Source organism: Falco cherrug, chromosome W (assembly GCF_023634085.1).
Source record: "Falco cherrug isolate bFalChe1 chromosome W, bFalChe1.pri, whole genome shotgun sequence".
NCBI lineage: Eukaryota > Metazoa > Chordata > Aves > Falconiformes > Falconidae > Falco > Falco cherrug.
Window position 1 is genome coordinate 15,196,732 of NC_073719.1, and position 7,191 is coordinate 15,203,922.

Below are 7,191 nucleotides of genomic sequence, written 5' to 3' on the forward strand. Positions count from 1 at the left end.
ACCTCATTTGGGTTTTTTTTAATAGCAGCCCTGCACCTCATTTGGGTTTTTTTTAATAGCAGCCCTGCTGTTTGATTATTGGTATTACCATGGTTATTAAGCTGTCAGTATTTCCTTGTGGAACTGAAGCAAGAGGTAACAGGAAATGGAGGAAATAAACTTCCAAGAAAAAAGAAGAAAAACTTTATGACCTTAAAAGCAGTCCTAAGTAGTTTGCTTTTATTTGTAATAAGGAATGATAATCAGCCATGTTATTTCAAAAAGAAATCAAGTCTGAACTAATTCCGGTTGCCCAAGCACTCAAGCCAGATTTGTGTAGTGCTAGAAGTCCCTGAAAAGGTGTGGTTGTGCTTTAATTCCTGCTCACGCTATGCTAATCTTATAAGTGAAATGCCCATCTTCTCTTTCACCACTTTTGCTAAGTTAGACCATTTTTCCTCTTGAGCTTGCATGACCAGCAAGCTATTAGTCTTTCAAGCCCTGACTTCTCAATCTTTTATTGGTTTTCCTTGTTTCATTGCTGCCTCCCCCCCATCCTTGTCTGTCATATCTTCTCCAGGTGAACTAAAAGGATTTAAGTTGTACCTTTGCGTGGCCACTTTCTCCTGTTGGAAATACATACGAAATCCTGTAGTGCATCCAGGAAGACAATATGTGCTATAACAGCTTAAAGCTGAGGTCCCCTAAGAAGAGGCAGAAAAAGATTCAGTATGGGTGGGTTGGTTGGTCGGTTTTTGGCAGGGATGATCTTATTCCTGGACGGTTTGGTAACCCAGATCTTACTTAAAATCCTGACTACTTACGACAGTAAACAAGCAATGCAACAGAAATGAAACACCTTGTTAACATTTTTAAAAAATAGAACTGAAAAAAATATCAAATGAGAGGAATAATGTTTGAACCTATCTCATAAAAACATAAAGGTGGCTTAGCCTTTAATGAAAAGATGTTGCTTAACTTAACCTAAATTTCTCAAATTCCAGGTTTTATTTTCCCCTCCGTTTCCCCCCACCCTTCACAGTCTGTGGCTACCTACAAACTGGCACATCTACACAAATCCACACTAGAACTTGACTTCACACACCCAGAAGACGGGATCTTATCTCTTTGTGGTATCTCCATCAGGGAGAGACCAAGTCCTTCACTGGCATTTGATCTGATACGGCTTTCCTAGTAGGTGATCCTGTAGCTTCCTGTTTCTAACTTACTTGTCTCTGGAAGTAGCTTTTCATTAACCATGACCTCAGCTAGAAGGTCTAAGGATAGTCAGGCACTAAGGACTAATCCTTCATACTGGATCTCTTCCAAAAGAAGGCTGTATTTTAAATAGACCTGAGTTTCTGTTCAACATCATTGTATGACTTGATTTGTAGGAAGAAATGACCCTTCTAGTGTCCTTTGACTGAGTCACCTCCAGAAGAAGTAGCAGTACAGACACTGGCTGTTAAAATGTCATCTATCATTTCACTTGGGTAGGACTTGATGCTTTTGAAAAACTCTGTCATTGTCTTCGTTCTGTTTTAAAGGTTATTCGATATATATGAATTCTACTAAAAAAATCATCACTGGATTGCTGATTGTGTCCTGTCATCCTGTGATGTCATTACAGGGAAAATTTTAGTAGTGTTCAGACCTGATCTGTGATGGCAAAGGTAGTCTCTGTAGGTTCTACAAGAAGTGTTTCTGACCTGAAATTCTGTTGGGTTTTTATGCAGATTGATGCAGACTTTGAGTTGTGCCTTTGTGGGACACTGTCATGACAGGAGAGTCCAGATGTGAGGCTGTGACAGGCAGGGCAGTTTTACAGTATTTGCTGTCATCGGTATTTGAACTCCCACTCCTCCTGGGACTGGGGCATCCCTGGGGGGCACCCCTTGTGTAGATGTGCCTATGGACAATCACTTGAGGAGGAAAATGGTATTATTGGTTAAGAAGCGGTGAGTTCCTCAAGTTGTGTTGTCCATATGCACATTTACAGCATATGGACCTTTTTCTTTTGCTTAAAAATGTTGTGGTTTATACTGGTTTATAAACATACACAACAGGAATGCTTGAGTTTTAGAAGGAACTGAAGGTGGGTGGATTTTCTCTCTCATTTTCTATTACATATGTGGCACGTGAAGAGGGTGGTTCTGATGTACCCCCACAGGTCCTACTAAGACCAGAAGTCTCTGATTTGAATGCTTGGGTATATTTAACACCTGCGGTGCAAAGGGTGTGCAGACAATGCATCTGCAGGCATACACCAGCTCCTCTCCAGGATAGACCATGAATAGAAGAAAGGAAGCGTGCCAAGAGTAAGGTGATTAATGAAAACCAAGACAAAGTAGTAGCTTTTTTTTTTTTTCTTTCTTCTGGTTAAACTTGCAATTTTAACTGAGAATAACAGACAATCTTTCAAGCTTTTGGATAAATGGACAAACAGAATCAATACACATCCTGTCATGGTAATTTTTTATACAAAAGTTCACTGTATTTTGCTTTTTCCAGAATCCTCCAACACAGTCATCTTATGAAGCTGAACTGATGCCGTCTGACTGCGGTCTGAAGAAAACAAGAAGGCAGAAGTCAGTCTTGAAGCCATGTTTCAGGTTGCCGATGAGGTGCATTCATCATGCAAAGCTGAAAAGGTGGAAGTGGCACCTGTAGAGAGCCAGTATTCAATCCTGGAGCTTAATGGAAATCAGGCACTGCCTGTTAATAGTTACACACCTTCTTCAACTGAGGAAAGCCAGCTGGAACGTCTCACTCCTGTAACTTCAGACACATCATTTCTGGTGGAAGCAGATCGAACCCTGAATTTGTCTCCATTACAGCCTTCTGACATTCTTTGTGCTGCCGATACCACTCTGTCTATAGAAACTGCTGCTGCTGCTAAAATACTAAAAGAACTTCTGAGCACACAGGAAGCAGATGAAAAACGGAGCAAAGAACCATATCACTGCCCAGCTGAGTTCTCCCTCATGTTTTTTCAGGAAGAATTGTTCAGTCCAAAGCAGGTAAGGGGTAAAGGGAGGTAAACCAACATCTTTCTTGAGCTAACTATATTTGATAGTAATACTAGGGTCTGGACCGATAGCTTTTAAATATTCTTGCCTGCTTAAGAACTGAAGGCTTCTTTAATTAAGCTGTTAATGGACAGTGAAGTGTTTGCTTGGTAAAGCAAGATATAAAAAAGAAGACGGAATGAAAAAGTATCCAATGTTAATGAGCATGACATGTGTCAGCCTGTTGGCCAAGTTAGGGTGCTCATTTGCATGGGAAACATGCATAGTGCAGGTGTATTCGTGGTGATGAAGTGGATGCTTTTTTAGGTTGTAACATACCATCTTTAATCTCCAACAAAGAAGAGTATTTTGAGAATTGCCACTGGAGGCAGATTTTTGCTTAAATTTAGATAAACGGTTAGATTGTTTCTGATAAATAGTTATTAAGTTCTGTTTTCAGTGGAAAGTATAGTTTGTTGACATTTGAATGGTATAAAGCATCTTCATTGGTTTATACTTTGTGGTGTACAATAAGTTGTAATTGTACTTCGGTCTACCTGTACCTGGTCTTCCCTGTATGTAAAATTGTAAGTCTCATGAGGGGTGAGGGGCATTCTAGATGTTACTCTGTTAAGGCAGCAAATGCATGGTCTGCTTTTTTGTTTGTTTGTTTTGAAAACCAAGTAAGCTCAGGAGAGTGACTGCATCTCTTTCTGCTGCATGAGACCTACCTTGCATGTAGGCACTCAAAATCTCATTTTTGTGTATGCATTGAAGCTACTGTTTTATTGTTCTATGGGTAGCTTGACACCTTCACTGAAGTTTCTAGATCGGAAATCATCAGCTGGTGCAAACCTCCCATTGTTGCTTTCAGCGTTATAAAGATTAGTCATCTTCCTCTTGGGTATCTTTCTAGAAAGGGATGTGTATCCTGATCAAGCCTCTGCATAGCTCAAGCCTAGACTAGACTGTTCTGCTCAGTACTGTGTACGGAAGAGCACATCCCTGTGCTAGTGCATAGAGTTGGCAGTACTCCTTAATTGGTGCCCACTCATTATATTAAGCGTTGACCGCACTTTAAATGTTGTCAGTTTCGAGAATTTTTGAACTGCATTTTTAGAATGATAGGTTGTCCCTTGTTGAAGGCCTTTGGAGTCCGTGACCAGAAATTCCTTGTCAAGAACTGGGGGAATTAAGCGCATGAACCACGTAGTTGTTTGGGAGGGAGGTTCTGTATATTTGTGAGAATCCTGATGTTGGTCCTGGACCTTAACTGGTTAAATAACTGGCCTCATTTTTTGAGCAATTGAAAATCAATTCAGGGACTGTTCAGCATTTTGTTTGACAGATTCCCTCTTTCTGTTAGAACTACTCTTTAACTAGTCTCCTCCTTCCAAACTCGGGAGAGGGAAGGTTAACTTAACACCCTGCTTGTCCAGAGCCTGGGGTCATGGCAGGTGCAGAACTCTCCAGAGGAGGCTTCTGTGCCTGTACTCCTCACATCAGGCTCCAGCACAGTTTTCTTCCTCATCCCTGAGTCCGGAAGCACTCAGGCTTTCAGCGGCTGTTGGTACCATGTGCTTCAGAGCAAGCTTATGACAGAATAGTGGGCGTGCACAGAAGACCGCTCTGTTCCTCTCTATACGAGCAGAGGGGGAGCAAACTCCTCCACTTTCCTACATGAGCATCAAAACAGCTCTGCTGGGTCAGATCAAAGGTTTGTCTTGCCCAGTGTCAAGTCTCAAAACAACAGCTGTAATCTGATGTGTAGGGAAGAGCAAGAACAAGGCCTGCAAACAGAACAGGGCATTCCTGCTTATACTTTCCAGCTACTTTCAGCCCGAGGACTTGCGATGATACTGTGTACTTCATCTTAGGTTTCTGCTCTGTGGACTGAAGGCAGCCCTTGAAACTGTCGGATTTAGCACACAGGACCTTTTGACCAAGCTGGTACTTTGCTCAAGAACTATTCCTGCACGAAGAGCTTCCTTTTGTGCGTGGCTGTTAGTAGTTTCATGTGATGCTTCCCCATTTCCGTCTCAGAATGGACATTCTGCTGTCATCCCTGGCTGCTTACTGCATGTCACTTGTGACTTTCTGCATCGCTTATCACAGCCGCCTCAGTAGTCGCCTTTCCTGACTGTACAGCCCTGCTGTAGCTTCCTCTGCGTGGCAGCTGCTCTGCACCTCTGGTTAGCATTGGAATTGTTCTCAACTTTTACTAGTACATCCTCTTCTGAAATGAAGAGAACATTTTTACAGTGACACAAAGATGTTTGCTGTTTTGTTTTCTGTTTCGTTCAGGTATTTCCCAGAATTTAATTACTCTTGTGACCAGCACTGAACCTTGAACAGTCTTCCTCATAGAACTAACAGTTTAGTAGAAACCTGCTTTATTCTGCTTTCCCGATTTCCTAAAAGACATCAAATTAAAGAGCAGTTCTTTACATGAAAAGAGTTAGTACATTCAACAGTTCAGATCCAGTGTTGCCCTCTCAGCCTCAGTGAATTTCTGTCCTAGACTTTTACAGGCTTTGGCCTTTAATGGGCATATTTTATTCCACTCCTACACCTAAGAAATGTTTTATTTGCTTCTTAAAGTGGAAATAGAACATGTCTGTAATGATTGATCAAGAGGAATTTTCCCCTATTTTGTTCAGTCTCCTTGGCAGCATACCTATGTGAAGGCTGAAACGCTTGCTTTCTTTGGGGAAGGTTAATCCAGCAAACCCCATTCATGCGAGTTGCTAGTTTTAGTACCTCAGCTTCCCATCATGGTTCCAGCTGGGTATAGGTATAGTCCAGTCAGTGTCTCGTAAGTCGTGTAAGTAGCGAGATGCAGCAGTTTTGGCGTTTTTCAGTAACTGAAGTGAAAAGGCAAAACTTTCATGTCTGTCAGCTTTGGTAGCTTTGATTCTCTTCCAAACAATGTTTCGGACTCTGAAGCTGCAGAAGTATTAGACCTGAGTGGAGGGTCTGTCCACAGGTGCGGTGAATCCATGGTCAGAAACATGTTCGCTTAAAAGACCAAACAATAAAAAAAAGGGATAGCTTGGGAACCAGACTTGTGTGGGCTAGGCTGATGCTGTTTGGATGAAAATATTATTACCTATTATATTACATTACTGAAGAGTTGGTGTGTAAAATTCTATGAACACAGTGATAAAAAAGGAATCTGAAAGGGGTACTGTGCAGTATGACTGCTCTTCAGTTTCCACACACGCAGCTGTAAGGGTTAAAATTGGACACAGCATTGGAAGTACAGGTTCACCAGTGAGGGGGAATGAAATTTCCTCAGTTTGCTGGCCACGCTCGTCCCGGTGTAGCCCAAGGTGTCGTTAGCCTTACTGGGCACTGCAGCATCCCCAGGTCCTTTGCAGAACTGCTAGTTAGAGTGTCTAGACTTCTTTCACCACGTAGGCTAGTAACAGTTTCTTAATAATGGTTATCCCAATATGCATGTTATTTGTTTTTTCTTTATCAAACACTGCAATTTGGTTTCTACATCCCCCGCCTGGTATTGCTCTTCATTATTCTCTTCTTTCTGCAAATTTCATTATTTAAAATTGTTTCTAGAGCAGTTGTTCGGTGGAATATCCAGTTTAGAATGCTCACTTGAGAAATCTTCCCTTCTCTCACTGCTTGATTAAGGCTGCTCACTAATTTTCCTGGAAATTTATTATTATGTAAATGTCACCAGGAATAGACAGGCCATCATCACTCGTGAGACTTGGATTCTAGCTAGTGAAGGCAGTGACCTACAGCCAGCCTGCCGCCTTTGTTTTTGTGCCTGGGAAGGAGTTGTGGTTCAGACATCAGACAAAAGGCACTGCTAGCCACACGTTTTTCACATGGCCTTGTTAATAGTACTGAAGCAATACATCCAGACAGCACATTTCAAAGAGGAAAAAAAAAGAGTCAAGTGGGTATCCAGCAAGTGCAGGAGGTGTGTTGGAGGGAACTAGTTCTCCCTGGAGTACTCCATTACTGTATTTGCACAGGCCTTTTTGAATGATATTATACAACTTTGTCAAGGAATGTATGTGTGTTTCTATTGATATGTATACACATAGCAGGTTATATACTCAACATTGAGTAATGACAGACTCAAGGTGGCGAGCGTGATTTTTGGAAAGACTATCTTATTACCAAGTGTGACCTCTTGTCTTCTGTAAACTCACACATAATGGTTTTCAAAAGCTTT